The sequence below is a fragment of the Passer montanus genome, unplaced genomic scaffold (assembly GCF_014805655.1).
Source record: "Passer montanus isolate IOZ18808 unplaced genomic scaffold, ASM1480565v1 scaffold17, whole genome shotgun sequence".
Classification (NCBI taxonomy): domain Eukaryota; kingdom Metazoa; phylum Chordata; class Aves; order Passeriformes; family Passeridae; genus Passer; species Passer montanus.
The window spans coordinates 13829245-13848769 of record NW_024364270.1 but is presented as its reverse complement, the minus strand read 5'-3'; the positions used below and the strand labels follow the sequence as shown (position 1 = coordinate 13848769).

Here is a 19525-nt window from a genome sequence, read left to right as displayed (position 1 = left end):
AAAAAAAAAAAAAAAAAAAAAAAAAAAAAAAAAAAAAAAAAAAAAAAAAAAAAAAAAAAAAAAAAAAAAAAAAATTAAATCAGAAACCAGTGGACATGTGGTGATAAGTTACCTACTCTGTTAGGCCAACTCACTCCTGTGGACTGGCTTAGAAAACTGGTCTTTGCACTGTGGATGCTTTCATAAGTACTGCCACAATGTCTCCAACTATCTTTGCCTTAGGATAACACATTAAAACCTCCAAATCAGAAAAAGCAGGAGGATAAAAATCTTGTGCCATTTTTCCTGGAGCTTCAACACAGTTTTTGTTTTGTTTTGGTTTTTTTTTTTGTCACAACTAAATGTGGGGGGAAAAGGATTTAAAGCATAACTGAGTAAATGTCTCTTTACTGCCCATAACTCACTTTCCTTGATGCCTTGTCAATGTTTGACACAAGAGGAATCATTTCCCAGGGAAGATGTTTTGTTTGGAAATTTTGCCAGCGTTTCTTTACTGATCAGCAAGCAAGACTTCAGAAAGACAAATACAAAGATCACCAACTGTTATCCAAAACTGAAACATATGTTTATCACATGTACTATATGCAACTAGAAGCTGAGATGTGCTTCTTTGTTTGCTCACCCTTGTAAGTATATAAAGAGAAATCAGCTAGCAGTTAACTGTGCCACATTCTAAGCGATTTTATTTTTGTGTGTGTGCATGCACTGATAAGAGTCCTGAATTTAATTGTTTAATTGACTTTGGGAATGAATAAGAAATGTTTTGAATTATCCCCTAGGGTAGCAGCACTCCCCTGTGGAATAAAGCCCTGTCATCTGCGCTGTTGACCAGAAATGCCAAATGTCAACTAACAGAAATGCCAGGCTTTGCAGTGGTCTTGACCAAATGAATCATAAATCTGCAGTGTCAGTTCTTTCACCTCTACATCATCTGAAAAGTACAAATAGGACACAGCTCGGTGCTGGCTGCCAAATGGAGATCAGCAGCCATGGCAGGGAGCACTGAGCAGGCAGGAAAGTAGCCACTGCTGTGCCCTGCAGAGTGGGCAGAGGCAGGGGGTTAAAGCAGAAGGCAGAAACCCTTGCTTGCTCTTTGCTGGTGCTGACCAAGCAGAGGCATCTGCTAAGTCAGGTATCAAGATGGTAGTACAAGAACTGGGAACTGTTGCTCTGACTATTTTTACCCTTTTTCCAGGCAAAGAACAACATTTGAGAAAATCCAGACTAATACTTTGAATATTTCTCCTTGTAAAGACAGGAATCCATTTACAATTTAGCAATAGGCTTCAGCTGTAAAAGACTTGTTTTGTGCATTTCTCTGGATACATTCTCCAGAATACAACAACATCACGAAGACAGAGCTTTGCATATCTTCCTCAGCAAAAATAGTGTAGTAATGGAGGTCTTAGCAACAATATGGACAGGAACAACACCTGACTGAGTAAACTTGTCAGAACAACTCAGACATTAATCTGAAAGTCAAAACAAAACCACATTTTCTGGAGGTTCATTAGTTTTAAGACATCATTAAAATCTTGTGGCCTTTCCTTATGATTCTCTCAAATGTGAATTATTGTAGCCATGGATGAGACACCACATTCACAGCCCTTCTGAAACGTCTGCTGTTCTTGCAAAATACACAGTCAATTTACTTTACTGCAATGGATTAGAGATAAACCTGCTGATCTTAAGAAGTGACCTTCAATTTCTTTCTATCAGAAGCTCAGGAAGTCTTGGATGTCATTGGTTTGACAGCATGGCAGAGCATTTCTCTAACTCACTTGCAAACGTAAGTAAAAATGCACTAAAAGCGAGGTGATAAACTCCTGTTTAACTCAAGGATTGTGCTCGGCACAGCATCCAGAGCTGAATCTGCACACTACATATTGCTGCATCACCAGTGACCTTCTTCTGACTCTCATTCCCATAGCCCACTGCAGATGTTAAATTCTGATCAGGTACAGCTATTTCAGACAAACATGCCTGTAGGCAGATACTTAAATTAAGCAAACTTGTGCTATTTCCTGTGCAACTTAGAACCAAGTTCTTCTCAATGGAAATTTGCAACTTCAAATGTAGACATTTATCCTCTATTTTTAAACTTTGGCTGATCCATCCTTCAAACCTCTCCCACAAGATTTTACACACAAGAAGATATGAAGGACTGTCTATGCTCCAGTCATCAGTGTAGCATCATTAGTGGTGAATGTGTTCTTCTTGTGAATCCACACAAGTAGAACAAGAAAAGCTGCATCTCTCCTGCCTGTGCTGCTCATTCTTATATGGATGTGGTGTATCTATAGCAGAGTCTGTTACTGAGCCTAATCAGCAAAAAGCTGCAGTAAGCAGCTTTTAATTTCACCAAAACTCAAATAGCAAAATATTGGCAGAATCAGACAGAAGGTTCCCATCTTCCAGATATGCTGTGCTGAGATCAGCCCCCTACCTAATTTTCTGCATCTCTCCAGAAAAAAAGATTAAAATAAATGAGCCATTAAATAATTAAAGAGAACCTCAGTGATTCACTAAAGTTTCAAATACTGATCTCATTGTAATAGGAAATTGATCTAAAGAAATTTACCAACAATGCATTTTGCTGAAAAAGCAGCCCAAAGAAGCTCATACTTAAAATTTACATATCTTCCTGCATCTACTGATTTATTAGGATGTTTTTGTCATCATCCTGCTCCTGACAGTTTTGTGCTGTTTCGTATGACTGTGGTATTAGTGAAGAAGTTTTGTTCAAGTTGATGATGAAACCTACAGCAATGTAGACTGTCTCTGTGTTCACTGTCTCTGGGAACAGCACTCAAATAAATTATCTCAACACAACACAAGTTAGCCAGAGTGGGCAGATGTCCACAAGCCAATGCTTTTCTCCCCTAGTCTGCAGCCTGTGCAGTGTCCCTGCAGCTCCACTGGACCTCGTTTTCAAGAGCAGGGTAAGGAATCTGGTTGCTTTGGACTGCAGCTTTTCAGAAGCAAACACACTGCAAAATGCATTGAAACAGATTCAAATAGTAGAAATTTATTGCTAAAATTAGGAATGGATTTCTGAACAAAAGAGAATTTACTGTACCTATAGCTGGATCTCCTTGGTGGGACACCTTGATTGTTCCATATATACATCCTAATGGCTGTAGGATTTCCCTCTAAAATCCTATATATCCATATATGCCCCACATGAAACTGCATTATGCAGCTCAAAAATTCTTTCACCGTTACTTGCCTAAATCTCAATATTTTGTTTTCTCTTTCTTTGAAAAGTTGCAAACCAGGATCATATACATGGCAATTTTGTTTTAAAATTATTGTTCCAAATTATTTCATAAGTCAGAAAGAAGTCTAAAAAAAAGCAGTTTCTAACAGAAGTGCTCCGTGAAAAGATAGAGAACTAGAAGTCAATCTAGATTTTCAAGAACACTCCCTTAAAAATTGGTAAGATCCTTCATCTTGAAGCTAGCATTCATATTTTATGTTTCTTATACCATCTTGTTATGATTGTGGATAGGTCAGTGTGGGAACTGCAGTATTTTTTAAAACTCTGTAATTGTCTTCTACTTTTCTCCTTATTTTAGTTCATTCACTGCATAAGGGAGATATAAAAATATGTAAGTTCTGTCCAGATACTTTAAGAAATTTATGGGAAGTAAAGGGTCTTTATTTACTATCTTTATTACAATTTTTTAGTGTCAGGTTTGCCCCTATGTATTTATTTTCACACCAGTATAAAATAAATAAGAGAGGCAATCCAAAACTTGTTTAGGACAACATTGAAAAAATTATTATGCGGCAAAAAACTTTAAAAAGATCTTAGCTTCTTTATGACAGTATTTAAATTATGTTCAAATTAATTCTGTGCAAATTGAACCTGCAAATTTTGTGCAGGTTTACGGAGGATCTGCACTGAGCCTGCCTAGTTTGAATGGTGTTTTTGTCCATGCTAAGGTAGCATCCCCTGTGGGCTGTCAGCAAATGTTAGGACTGTCCCAGCTAAGCATGGTCAGCATCAGTAGGTCTAGAGATGGAAATCTTTCTTCTCATTTTCATGCTGTGGTAGAATAATCTGGTTTTTTCCCTTCCAATTTCCTCAAAAATGTTCCTCATAGACCCCACTCTTACAAGCTCATACATACAACCATGGCAAGAAACACTCTCCACTTCAATCCTGATTTAAGCATTGTCCCATTGTTCATCTCTGGAAACTGAAAAATGAATGATTATGGGCTAAATTAGATAATCTCTAATAAATTGCCACACCTGAGATTTCTGCAGTAGAAGAACATTGACTTAAGCCCACTAAAATGCGTTCCTTCTGGTTGGGAAAGTGCCCAAGGCCAGGATTGCATGAAAACTTTTAAGGTTTTCTTTAGCAATCCAGAATCATGTAGGTTTCAGTCCAGAGAAAACAGAATAATTGCTCTTCTCCATCAAAAATTACAGCATAGGGTGTATGCCACAGCACAGAGGACAGCATCAATAAAGTTAGCAGTGTGTGAACAAAACTGTCAGGGTCTTTATCTCCAATGACCAGAACACACATCCAGTAATTCTCCTAGCTAGAACAAAGGCACTCTTTCTGTCTGCAAGTGAATGCCTCACAATAAAAATGAATTGTCAAATTAAGCTGTTGATTAATTCAGGGCTATTTCTATCCAATGATCCTGAAATAATACTATTAAAGCAGAAAAGTATTTTTTTCTTTTCTTAGTTGATTATTCAATAGACTTTAAGCAAGAAATTGTTAATTTCTAGCAATTTAGCCTCCAAACTCAATGTAGAATTTAGAGCCCATAAAATCCATGGGTCTTCTGTGATTATAACATGAAGATTTAGACCATTTATTTGACTAATTACCTATTTTTTTTTGTGCTGACTTGAGTATGGCTCTGAAAGAAAAAAATGTACATCAAGAAAAAGAGCTTTAAAGCAGTGAATAATGTAGTTTTCATTACATTATATCCTATCCTCATTCACACATTCCACAATTTTTCTGTGCAAATTCTATATCTAAAATATACTTCCTACTTTATTTCATTATTCTTTGCCTTCAATTCCCTCTTAAAATAAAACACATTTTTTCCTAAAGGAAGAGAAAGGGAAAAAACCTCCCTTCTCACCTTGTTATTTATTTTTCAACCCTGAGGAATATAAAAGTCTGTTTAAACACAAAATGACACAGCACTGATCTTTATAGCCTTATACACTGTTCCTACATCAGGTTGCTTGTTCAGACTATCCTTTATGGACCAGGTGTCCTGCCTCTGTCCTCCAGAGTCTCCAGGAGGCTGGATGATCTATGTTAGACTAAATCATCACCATGAATAACTGCTAATTAACATGACTAAGTGACCTTTCTGCTGCAGGCAAGAGAAATTTTAAAAAACCAACTCTGCTTGTTTCCCAGGTACCTGACTTGAACGCCCACAGAAAGATCCAGATTCAAGTTCTCTACATCTGTGCTGCTCACAAGCTGCAAACTGTGCTGAGAAAACTCTTGACCCTGCTGCTCCTCATCATTCACACTTCCACTTGTTACTGCCATTCACTCCTGCTGCATTAGCAACATCATTCCTCTTCAAACACCAGAAATAAGAATTAGTCAAAAAATTGCATAGAAATGAGGAGATATTTCATGTCTCAGCTCCATAAAGAAATTCTACTCAGGATAACCATTCATTGTCCAAACCAGACACAGAGTTGCTCAATCCTTGTCCCCACTGCTGCTGTGTTGACCTAAGTATTTTATGGGACTTTCCATAAGGAATGGAGATTTCTCTGTCAGGACTTTGACATTACCCAAAACAGACCTAAAGAATGTTAGGAGCTTAGAAATCTGTACAAGGCACAAAAATTATTAGGTTTCCAACAGGGTCCAAGATCCCACAATATCAAGTGGGATTACATGTAAAAACATTTAAATTATGCATTCAAGTTACACTTCTAAGGGGTAAACAATGATCGGAGGAACATATCTAGGCACCACATGCTTTTAAAGAAACCAAAAATGTCTTGTCTCAAATGCTTACTGTCTTTGTATGAAAGAGAGAAATTGAGCAAAAGAATGAAACTAGGGGATACTTAATGTGCCAAGCAGGAATGAGACAAAGCTCTTTTGCTCTCACTCACTCACTCATACTGTTAATTGTATGGATCATTTACTAAAACTTTCAAAATTATATACTATGCTTTATAAAAGCTGATACCCATCCATTAAGGAAATTGTGACTATAATCAAAAATATTGCACCAAGCTAGGTTTGAATTTTAAACTTTTTTTTTGTTGTTAATTTATTCTAAAATCAGCCAGTCAGGTATCACTGTATGCTGTAAATTTCAGCTACTGGGGTGCTATTGACTACAGATTAGCAGCAGCTTCTGCCTCAGCCAGGCAATACTTTCACAAGAACGAAAATGGCAAGCATGCATTTTTACTCATAATTGATTTCCCAACAAACTGCAGCACTGGATTCTCTCTCACTTTTTCAAAGATTTTCAATTACATCAATTCCTACTGACACACAGAAGATCTGCAATGTGTCTTGCATGACTCCATTTTTTTGAAAGCACCTGTCCCTGAATTATTTTATCGCACTTGCAGTTTGAGCTTGCTCATCAAAATGGCAGCACTAGACCCAGAGGATTAACATTGCACCAAAGTGCTCAGCATCTGGCGGTTAACAGGGTATAATATTAGTGGTGTGTCAGGCTTTTCATATGAAGAGTAAGGAAAAATTTGCCCAGACTTTCACAAAGCACGAAATTCAACACAAAGGTGACCCTTGACTTAGTTATTGAAGGCTGCAAGCCTGGCTTGTCCTAAATCAACTAATAAATGCCTGCTTACGCTGAAAGGAAGTGGTCTGTGTGGGAAAATGAGCATTTTATGTATATCCTTTAGAGAAAATCAATAAGTCTCTAATTTCCTTGACACAGAATTAGATACTTAGTGCCTTAAAACTGCTATATAGAGTAAATAAACCTACCATCTTGCTCTGCATACTTCTATTTATACAAATGGCTCCCTCCACCTCCTGAGCATTAGCATTTTTAGCTTACAATTGTTAGTGTGATTACATGTAAAAACATTTAAATGATGCATTCAAGTTACACTTCTAAGTGATAAACAATGACTGGAGGAATGTCCTTAGTACTGTTTCCAGAGTTCTGCAATTCTCTGGTTTTGGCTTCAGAGTATATTCAGTCCATGATATTCCCCCTGATATATCTCAATCCCTAAAGTAATTAAAAGAAATTATTGTAAAGTATGAAAAATTAGCTCATGATTTTCCTTCAGCTGCAGTCAGAGTAAGGTATATACTAGACCCCAACAGAGAAAGAGGTTCAGGCCCTTTCCTGGGATTATGCATTAAATAGAATTCTTGTTCTTGCCCTGGGACAGCAAAATGCAGGTGACAAACGACCACAAAGCCACAGGCACTGTAGGATGCCATGCTGTGACATCTTCCTGACAACAACTCTCCAGCAGCATTTAGTAGGCAATTGCTGATTCAAAATCTGCATTCCTGTAACCTTGGCTCACTGGCCAGATGCTGGCAAAGCTTCTGAAACAGGACAGTGCCCAGGCTATTTTCAAGGGCACATGACCAAAGTATTAGTTGCTTTACTCACAGCACTTAAAACAGGACAGAAGATTTCTAAATTTTTTTTTACTTGATCAATTGCAATTTTACCACTTGCGTAAAGTCCTTTGCTAAAACTATGTTAATGAGAAGGAATGAAAACCCTTCCACAATTTAACTGGATTTACTTACAACACTGAAACTGTAAAGATAGAATTTGTGCTCACATAATAGTTAATCAACATCAATTTTTCATTTTAAAAAGCAGCTTTAAAGTATTAACCACTTCAATGAATATGCTATAAAATCACTAACCATGCATATACAAACACAGATGCCTCAAGATTTAAAATGCCATTTCTGACTTGGGAAATCTGCTCAGGCAAATTTAAAAGCAACTTCATTGGAAAATCAGAGGGAGAACATTAGGTTTAGGATGGACATTATGAAGAAGTTCTTCACAGAAAGAATAATTGGGCATTGGAATGGGCTGCTCAGAGAGGTGGTAGAGTCACCATTGCTGGTGGGAGGTGTTTAAGAGAAGATGGGATGTGGCACTCAGTCCCATGGTCTGGTTGACAAGGTGGTGGTAGGTCACAGGTTAGACTTGATCTCCAAGGTATTTTCCAACATAATTGAATCTGTGAATATCTATCTATCTATCTATCTATCTATCTATCTATCTATCTATCGATCTATCTCTGAGAGATAGTTATTACTGTAAAAAAAATTATAAGGTTACCCAAAATTATAGGCTGCCTAATTTTTTTTTTCCTATCACCAACAGATGTGTATTTTTTCCCCTCTTACAGCTCAAGGGCATCACTGTAATGGTAGAAGAGTAGAGACCTTCTCTCCCATGATCTCACGGCAGCAGTCTCATCACATCATGAAGGAGGAGGAATGTCAATTTAAAAAGGTCTGTGGCAGTAGGGGACACTTAGTTCCATTAAAATGCTATCAACAGGGAGTTTTGTAGCAAAAGATGTACTTCCCTCTTCTGACAGTTCTACCAGCCCTGGAATGTCAACCATGGCCTCATTATGCTCAAAACAAGGAAGACGAAAATTGAAGCTCTCAAATATCTTACGCATACAGCCAACATTTTCCTCAATATCAGGGGATGAAAATACTGGATTTTATGAAGTCTTTTAAAATATTTAGGTGTTGACATATAATACAACTGTATAAGAAGGCTGTTGAGTTTGCAGTGTCAAGAGCCTAAGAAGTGCCAGGATTAAGGCTGCATCTGTGAAATACACTCAGCACTTCTGTGCTTATGCAACATGATATGCTTTAATTTCAGACCACACAGAAATTTATCCTCAGTGTGCACTTAGGACGGACATTTCCATGATAGGCATCAGCTCCACCTGGCCTCTGCCCAGTCTCTGTGCTCATGAAAAGCCATACAGAAACAAAATGAAACTGCATGAAGACAAAGGTTCGTCTCAGGATCAAAGAATTTGGGTTTTAATTTGAGGTACTCAACTGCATACCCTCCTCTGTTTTCTATGTTGCTAAACAAGAGACTTCAGAAGGGGTATGTCACTGTCCAAGCACCCAGCAGACAACACCAAAGTTACGGTGCTCATAGCTTCAGTCAGTGTCCACTGAAGCCTTATTTTGATTATATAAAATGCTACAATGTGATAAAGACATGATAAAAATCATACCCTTGATGTTTCACATTCAGGACCCTAAGCTAATGAGCATTTATCCCTTTCACACCAAAAACCTCAGCTCCTTGTTTATGAAGTAATAATAGATGACACCAAGAACAGAAATAATATCTTCTTACATCATAGTTTCCATGAAGGATAATTATTTGCCATCTAGACATTAGCAGAAGTTGTGGTGATTGCAATAAAAATACAAATACCAGGAAATATTTTTTTGGTTTTTGCTTGGAGCCTGGATAACAGACAGAATGAAATATTTCACAAGGAAAATAAAAAGAAACCAAGATAACTCAAGGAAAACATTGCATGTGAACATACGACTAAAGTCTCCAGGATATTGCATAAATACAGCCATCCAATATTCTGGTGTTTAATAATTCTTAAATGCTCAAAGCTGCCTCCTCCCACGGTATTCAGTAAAATAAAACTAGCAGTGCTAGTACCCAGGAGTGCAATGAAGTACTCACATAGCCATACCCAAGGTTTAAAGCTGATTGACAAGCTTACAGAAGTTCCTAAAAGTGCTGTTCAAAAGATGTAAGTGCTGACAGCGTGGCCTCAGAACACGTTTTCCCCTGGACTCCATTCTGCAAACACGACATATGCTTGAAAACAGTGAAAGAGAAACACACCAATTGCAAGTTACTTAGCCTGGAGTGCACTGAAATCAGAGCACATCAAAAACTAACCAGACGTCATGGTATGCCCTAGAAACAAACAACTGGAATGTTTAGACAGGCAGTGACAAGCTGCAACATTATCAAAGTTATTTGGCAAATATCCTAAATATTTCTCCACACTCTGTAACAATATGATTTTGTCTTTAAAAAAGCTTTTATTTAAAAAAAACCCCTTTCATTTAAAAAAATAAAAATTCTTTGAGGTCCTTTACTTGTTTTAGAAACTAGAAGACTGAATTATTTTTTTTTACCTTGTGTATTTGAATGTAGCTTATTTAGAATTATCTGTCAGTATTAAAATTTTCACTTCCCCTATATTGTCACTCTGGGAAAACAGGCTAGCTGGGCAGGGTACTGGCACAGGTTTCAAGAGTCATGGGTTGACCCAAACGTATATTTCTCTGTGATCCTGAGTGAGGCACTTAAATTTTTGACATTGAACAAGTTCCTGTGCAATAATTGCCATGCTATCACATGATAGCTGAAAGCACATAGAAATTCCCAAATGTAGTTTCTTTCATCACAATCTTCTCCTGAAGCAAAATGTCAAAAAAAAAACCAAACAAAACAACCCCAAATAAACAACACACCAACAAACAAACAAACAAAAAAGCCACCCCAAACACCAGTGAATATGTGCCACATCCATTTCTCTTCTTTCTTTCCTTGTCCCTCCTGGAACTGAAAGGGAGTACGTGTCCTGAACATATCTCCCTTCTCAACTTAGATGCAGAGGTGATATCCATTAGCAACCAGCCTCACACAAGGAGAATCAGGACAGGCACAGACCTACTATGCCTCTTCACTGCAACATATATTAAATTTCAATTCAAGCAGTGTACCTTAAGGTAAGGAAATGGCTTAATAATATTGAAATCTGAGCCCCCACTTCTGCATTGCAATTGTTTTACACCCATTGCATTGTTTTACAAACAATCCATAGAAAGTTTTGGTTGTTGTTGCAAAGAATGGTGACCTGCACAAAAAGTGCTGCTGAAGTACCACAATTCAGTTCATATTTTCATTAAGGCTCAAAACTTTAAACAAAAAACAAACACAGTATGTGAGTGGGACACCTGGAGGAGCTGGTAAAGAACAGAAGGAGCAGCCAGAGAAATGCTGGAGGGGGAATGGAGCAGAGCTTGGAAGAGGGTCAAAGGACAAGAGGTCCAGCAAGAAGCAGAAGCACAAAATTCAGAATTGTAAGAAATAAGATCAGACACAGAAGCTGAAATATAAGAGGCAGAATTAAAACTGCAGGAAGAGAGTTACCTGAATGCTGATCTCACTGGGCTTTACAGGAAGCAACTGGATAATTTAGACCTAAATTTTGTCACAAAAGTTGTGGCATATTAGCGTAATGTACTAATCACAGAACGATTGAGTCATGTTAGTTTTTAGGTAAAGAAGGAAAATAAAGTAGTATTTCTTTTACATAAGAATGAATATATTTTTTGCAGAACTGTTCCAGGTGACAACAGTGCAATGAGAAGTTGCAGCAACAACTTCATCATGGGAAACTGAGTACTGATGGAAACTTGTTTGTATCCTCAGAATTGTACCATAATATATTAATCAGAATAGTTCAGATTCTATTATCAGAAATATAAACCAAGTAAACTTCATGAAGCATGCTGAAGTAGAAGGCTACCCAATCATTAACCAAGGCATTTCTGAAATCCAAATCACAAATCCTATATTATAAAGGAAAATAGGGAAATTCTGCCTATGGCTCAACAGCAATTTCAGTGTGACCAGTTAGAAAGAACTTCTTATGCCTAGGCTCATCTGGTGGTTATCATAGAGGCAGAGACTAGAACAACTGTTAGCAGCACTCAGCATCATTCAAAACAAAAATAAGTCTGTGGGCAGAAACTTGACTACCCTGTATTTAATTTAAATGAGATCAGGAATTTTCACCAGCCTGAAAGAGTTCATTTAAATGGCATTGGCTAGAAAATCAAATGCTGCAGATGTTTCTCTGGGAACAAAGAAATTAGAAGAGGGAATACTTTTCCTTTCCCTGAGGGTAGAGGAGAATTCAACTTAATTCATTTTCTGCCCCTCATCTAAAATAAAGAATTTTTATGGCAATAGCGTCAAAAACTAGCTAAACATAATCCAAAGTAGCAATGTCTACATGAAACTACAAGGTTGAAATAACTCAGACCTGTATCACCTGCCTAATTCTTCTTTGTTATGGTTCTTTGATCTCAGATTCCACAGCTACAAAATATTTTTATTTTCCTGCTAGATTAAGGAAAAGAGTATTCATACTAACAAGGCTGACATTTTACTTGACTCCTAAGTTCCAGACCGTTCATCCTGCCAAACCTGTTTGTTGTTGCCTTTTGTGCTCCAATTTTCTATGGGATGTTTCACAATATATTGGGACTGCAGAGCAAGCCCTTAGAGATACTGAAATAACAATATTTGCATTTCCCTAGGCACTGAATCAGAGCAGTGTTCTGCCTAAATGAAACTCAGCATAGGATGGCAACTAGCATGGTTATAACCATCTCCAGCCCCCAATACAAAAGAAAACCAAAACTAAGGAAAAAGTGAAGGCAAATCAATATGTAAAAAAGCAGAAAAGTACAAACAAAGGGAAAACAGTGGAAATAGAGTGATACTCTAAGAAAATAATTGAGCTGAGGCTGGGGGATAGACGAACAACAGGTAGAGAGGTTGTATGTCTATCAGGATGCATAGAAAAATACCAAAGGACTTCACAAAGCTCTGGATTTTAACTGGCATTTTTCAGGGAGTGGTTTCCCAAGAAGTATCAATCCCATTTAGAAAAAGTCTCTGGTGGTTTAATACATCATGTATAAAGTATTATGCTTCATTTTAATGAAAACCAGTTTCTTCAAAGAAAATTATGTGAAATGGGAATATGTCTCCTGCTGATCCAAAACAGCTAATCACCAAGCCAGCTAATCACCAGCTTTTCCATACAGCAAACTAGCTCAGAGGAGATTCTGTCTTTCTCTTCTCAAATTATTTTGTTAATTAACTTCCTTATCCAAAAATGAAGAGAGGCGGCAAAAATTTTTCTATATTTGAAGGCTGTAAATACTACATAAAATAGGAAATTAATGTCAATACTGCAGGAGGTTGCAACAAGACCAAATGGATGAAGGTAGAAAAGCTGTTTTGATGCAGGCTCTATTTTAATAATCTCCCAGCACTAGTGACATAAACCCTATAGATAAATTATAGAGGGGCCTGCTCTTCCTAGCTTCATATTAAACAGCAACAATTTTTCTAAGGAAGATTAGGATATTTCTTTTAGGTATATTTCCAACCAGCCTCTGGAAGTGCAAACTTTTGGTATTCTACCTCTGTGGAGAGCTCTAGAAACTCATCTCCTATGATCATCATCAACACCTACACAATCCTGGAATCTTAGAACTCACTTATGTCCAGAGAATGCATTCAGAAGATTTAATTTGTTTATGTTTTTAAAAATACTTATCTATGGTAGTATGGGCTTTTGAGGGACCAAGTTGTCTGGAATTCATGGACAATAAGCCTCCCTTTGTACAATCAGATTGCAAATACTAAGTCTGGAAATCTCGGGATTTATGTTCAAAGTTCACCATTTGGTGGGAACTAGTCTTCTCTCAGAATCTGGTGGCCAGACTACTGTAACTCCTCCTGAGGTCATAAAGGAAAAGTGTTTTCAAGGATTGGTCTTGAAGCATGATTAGTATCTACATACAGCTCTCAGAAATATGAGGCTTTTCTGAAAACATTCTCTCAGATTTGTGCTTTCCCAGACTAAAATCCATGCACGTGCAGAGAGATGCACACCATTAGCTCCCTTATTTGGGGATCCAATTGCAGCTTTAGTGCTATTCATCCTGCTCAGGGTGTTTTTCATAAAGATTAAAACACTTGCATTGCCTGCTCCAGTTCCAAGATCCCTTCTACTAGAATACTGAAGAACTAACCCATAACTCCTAACAAAACTGTTATTTGTCTTTATATTATACAATGAGAAGTTCTCAATTCTAAACCAATCTCACATTACCAGAATGTGAACACCTAATGTTGGTCAAGTCAAAAAACAGGCCTAGTGCTGCTCCATTGTTACCACATTGAGTCCGGAATAACATAATTGTGACTTTTGCTATGCAGGAGAAAGTTCTGTAATACACAGAGCACCTCTCACTTTATTGTCCATTGTTTCCTATGCAGAAATTCCTATGCAGAAGTTACGTAAGAACAAACTGCACGACATGGAGTGAAAGACTGTGATTTCCATGATCTACAGACAGATCTACACAAAGGACTATGCACTTGTAAAAAAGCAGAAAACTCAATCCCCTCCTGAGATATGACAGGCACAGGATGCAAGCACTTATTAAGAAGGCAGGGTATGCTCAGGAGACACAGAACACACATAACAATGTCTGAAAGCTAATCCTTCCCCACTGACATAGAGACAGCACGTAGCACACACACCCTGCCTTGGACTTCCCCATAGCACTGAACTTCTGACAGATTATGCAGCACAATGCTCACACACAGGGTTTCCAGACATCCATATACTGCAAAAGTAGCAACTGCACTGAAGAGAGCTCACCTGTTAAAGCTGCAAAACATAGAGACAGGTTTGTAATACCTGCAACATCAAAGTTACAAAGTCCTTGAAATAATCTTGGACAAAATCTGCAGACTAAGTGGGATAATATGTCCAGGAGCACCTTTAAAGTTAGCTCTATGAAAAAGGGAGAAAGCCTGGAAAGTGCAGTCAGCTTTTGATTATTCATGTGGGCTCATTAGTGGGTCAGGATGGATGAAGAAACAGCCAGGTAAAAGCACAACTGGTACAGCATGAAAAAAATCACCAGCCAGAGTGCTGCCTGGAACTGATGACTTCAGCTCTGCAACATGCATATCTCAGGATTGCTTTCCAGTCTGAGCAGAGAGGGAAGTTGGAGCATGGCTAATTCACTGCCTGAATTCTTCAGCCAGTGATAATCAATAGCTGACTGCACAAGTTTTGTCAGAAAGGATATGAGCAGATGGAAAGCATAAAATTAGTGAGGCAGTATGGATAAATGAGTGAGATTTCTGTAAAATCATACCAATTTATATTCCCAACATAAATGTATATTTTTGAGTATTTGTGGAATAAAAAGCTTTTAAAAACTTCCTTCTATAGACAAGTGGATGAATAATGCATATTGATCATATACAAGAAAAAAATTGCAATGACTTCATCAGACCATTGGGTGATTTTGGCTGGCTAAGGAACAGAGCTTTTTTTTTTTTTCCCTTTCCCTGCAGTTGTTTTCTATGCAGTCTTCAGCCACTCTGCAAAGGAATTAACATGACACCATGCTGTGAAACAAGGAAGTACTATGCATGCATTCCCTTTTAGAGTATTCATAGAATTCCCAAGAAATGAACAGCACATCTACCTACTTGAATTTCATGTAATTTGGGGGATTTCACTCTTCTCTGTACCTCTCAAGACTACTACAGAGGATTGCATCTTTATTTTTCAAGCCTTTAGCCTGCAACAAGATGTGCTGGCAAGGATTCTAGGTGCATAGACTTCTCTGTTGCAGTACACAGATGTTAGGTTCCAAATGCAAACATCCCATTGCAAGCTCATACAGTTTAAACTGGAGAAAATACTTCAGGATCATTTTCCTCTCTTCCTTTTGCCTCAAGGTTATTGAAAAAACACATTACATTATGCACTTTGCTTTTTAAACTTTTATTGGAAAAGACAGATATGATTATGCACTTATTTTCAAAATTAGCTTTTACAAGATTATTTTACTCAAACATTAGATTACTAATGTTTTTTTGAGTGACAACCACACTTCTGATAAATTGTTGGGTGGGAATGTAGATTATTTTGGGCATAGGAATATCTGAAATTACAACAATATTTTAAAACAATAGCATGCAGCTCTGTAATTAACTGTGAGGTCTTCACGATATTTTAAGTGGTGCATGCATTTTGCAAAACTGCTTGTTTTTTAGGTTTACAATAATTTTATATGGAGCAAATGATAAAAAACTCCAAGTTCAAATGCATGCACAAAATTACTTTTTACATTTAATCAAAAAAAGCCTAAGCCTAATTCCTCCAAGGCAATATCACAACCTGCAGGTTGCGCAGGGTCTCAGGACTGCTTCTCTGCTGTGTGTGCTACAAGGAGCCCTGCATATCTTCCAGCAAAAAGTTTCTTTGCTGCTGTCATTTTGTCAGCACTCTCTGAAACTGGAAGAGAACAAACTCAGGCACCTTCATTACTGATATCAAAGAGTTAAGTATCAGATAGACCAGCCATAGTGCCAAAACCTGTCTGCAGGAGACATGGGGAAGGCTGCCCTAGAGGTAAATGTTTTTAGGCAGTTCCTTGAGCTGCACAATTCCCAAAACTGCCTGTTCCCTACCAGAGTAGGAGATTTGCAGCATGTCCTCACTGCATCAGTGAGAAGGGAAACCAAGCACAGGATCAACTGCACCAGTGGGTTCTTCATGATGCCAAAACAAAGATCTGATGGGGGAGATGACTCAGAGCACTGGGATCTGGGCTCTGTGCTGGCCTTTGCTGCTTGTTCTGAGGGCAGTGCAGCAGGTACCTCACTGCACCATGAAGTCCTCTACCTGCAGATCCTCCTCCTTCTCCCAGTGCCTCTTGCCTAACCTGGCTTCCCCTCCACCACACTCATATATGCTTATCAATACAACAGGACATGACACCCAAGTACGGAAAAGAAATTAAGGGTACTGAAAATAACAGCAGTGTTCTAAAGTTTTTACTCATTAGGAAGGGAAAGGGAGGTACACAAACTCTGTTCAACTGATCAGCTCATGTGAAGCAAAACTCTCTGAAATACAGGACAAATCAGGAACAAAATTGTTTTATTAAGTCACAATGTAAGCTACATTAAGCCAAGAAAAAAATTCCCAGACACCAGCACATCTCTTGTTAAACCCAGAAAAGGCAATGCAGAGACAGAATAAAAGCTTTATTCTTATCCTACCTCAGTAAAACAAAGGCACAAGAACACATCTCCTCTTTGCTCTGCTTGAAGTCAGACCACCCTGTGACAAGTCTGAGCCAGTGTTATATCTATGCCTTCAGTGGACCTTTGAAGATGTAGCAGAGTCTTTATTACTCCTGCAGTCTGTAAGGGCTATGCATAGTAAATCTACATAATGTATCCACAGCATGAAACACATTCAAGTTAAGAGAAATACTTTCATAGTTCTCTCGTACCAAAAGCAAAGGAAAACATCTATCTACCAGAAACTGTATATTTGCTTTACTTTAAATCTCATGCAACAAACTAGAAAAGAAAAGAAAAGAAAAAACAAAAAAAAAAAAAAACAAAACCCCAACAAAACAAAAAATGAACCAAAACTAAGGGCACAGTTTACTGTGGTCTAAATAACAACCTTTACTATTTATAAAATCAGAGCTGTTAAAGTAGCTTAGAGCACGAATTAAGCCAGAACAGATTTTCAGACATTTAAAAGCACTTTTTTTTTTCTACTGCAGAGATGTAAAAGCACTTCAAAAAGCTAAGAATTTGCAACTGTAAGGACTAGATAGGGATGAGGGTTATTAGGTTGCCTATTCTGTAACTTCTTGTCCCAGCTAGTCTGCACTTGTAAGATGCAAAAGGTCCAACTTAAAAACACCTGATGACATAAGCTTATACAGAAAATGCTGAAAGAGCCCATCTGTCCCATGCCAACGACAGCAAATCCCGGCTCAAACCTCCTGTATGCTCACACTTGAACACTGAGGGACTTCAGAGTTTTCTGTGGCTGGTCAAGCAGGGGACATCTGTGCCCCCAGTGCAAGGGTGCAGACCTAGAGAGGCGAGTCTGCCACCTTTACCCAGTCTGTTCCAGCTGCCCAGAAGCGTATCCCGCTGCTGCCACAGGCAGTCGGGAGCAATGCTCAAGCCTCCCGTTTCAAGGACAAAGAGGCAGTGCTCAGCTTGCAGTCAGTACTTCAGAGCTGCGGGTCAGAGGAGGGAAAGAGCAAAATAAAGGGAAAACTTGTATTTTACTTAGCCAGTATGTGCTATGAAGATGCTGAAAATTATGACTAGATATTAAGTGAAGGTCACGAGACTTATCTAAGACTACCGGGGGAGAAAAACAGATGGGGAAGGGGGAGGGAGAGGGAGAGAACACGAGCACTGCAGCAAAGAAGCTACGCTCAGCCAATATATTGCCAGCACTTACCATAAAAATAGAAAGATCCAAAGAGAATCAGATTAAGGATCCTATTTTATCTCTCTTCAGCAGAAAGATTCCCACATGAAGCTCTGAACACAGCTGTCCAGGGGAAAAGCAAGGTAATGTGCTGATACACGGAAAGCACTGACACACAAACGATAAGTCCTTTCACAGCCTCCGAAAACCTGCGAGCAGTTTGTGCCGAAAAACCAAAGGCAGAAGTCTGAAGGCGACTCCTACATAACACTGCAGCTAAAGCAGGCTGCTGGGTTTCCAGTCACTCACACCGCTCTGTTTTCATCCTCATCTTCTCACCATCACTTACATCCTAGAGGTGGGCTTGGGGGTGGGGATAAGAGATTTCTCCTCCGAATGGAAAGGATCACAGAAGCGGCATCAGCATTTGTAATCAGTCGCTGGGAGCACCCAATCAGAGGACCTGAGGGGTGGCAGCGTGACACTTGTCCGAGGCAGGGCAGCCCGACGCCACAGCCGCCGGCACGGTCCTGCCTCGCCCGGCATCACCGAGCGGCTTCGGGGCCAGAAATCCCCAGCCCCGCGGGGATTTCTGCAGCCACGGGCAAACACAGTGCCTTCGGGCTCTGTGCCTGGCACCCACGGGCAAACACAGTGCCTTCGGGCTCTGTGCCTGCTCCTCCGAGCAGCAGCGCTCAGAAAGGCGCAGCTCCCCTGGCTGCTGTTCTGACAGGCTGCTTGCCACCTCTCTGCAGTCCTACAGAGGCAAGAAAAGTTTGGAGGTTTGGATATCAGCGTCACTCACCTTGTGATTTTATCACCCGGTACCTTCCCTATATAAAACATATAATAATCTATATATAATGTTGCTTCCTCTTCAAAGGTATTTTTTTGAAGAAAAAAGAAGTCTGTATGAAATTTTACAGCACTGTCCCATTGTTGTGAATGGCCTTGTTAGAGCCAGTGCTGGTTTTGACATGACATCAAATCCACAGAAAATACGTGAACAAAGTTCCCCTCCCTTCACCTGCCAAGATGACAACTGGATTAAACATAGTACTGCTTTCCACCACATTATTTGACACCCAAAAAAGATTAAAAAACAATCCCAGACCTCTACTTAATTTTCAATAACTATATCCATGATCTAGGAAGAAATATTCCAATGGTATTTAAAACCATTGAACCAAGTCACACAGTAAAGTGATGCAGTCAGATTTAAAGTTGCCAAGCACTGTAATTTACAAGGGATGTTCCTGATTCTAAGATGGAAGTGATTGCATTTGACTATGGGAAGAAATTATTCTGATCCTGCTCACAATGCAGTCCATAGCAGAGGAAACATAAATACAACATGGAAATTCGTGTTTACTTAAAG

General features: G+C 38.8%; 1 protein-coding gene across 6 annotated transcripts in view; it reads right to left on the bottom strand.

Annotated features, from left to right (window-relative positions):
* ANO4 (anoctamin 4) overlaps positions 1-18542 on the bottom strand; it is a 173360-nt gene extending 154818 nt beyond the window's left edge. For 2 of the 6 annotated variants that reach the window (XM_039704084.1, XM_039704087.1), the window contains exon 1: positions 18178-18538. The gene's annotated coding sequence lies outside the window, so the exon portion shown is untranslated. Of the gene's footprint in view, positions 1-18177 lie in introns of all 6 variants that reach the window. The other 4 variants (XM_039704082.1, XM_039704085.1, XM_039704083.1 and 1 more) reach the window with 4 other exon arrangements.
* Positions 18543-19525: the final 983 nt, after the last annotated feature.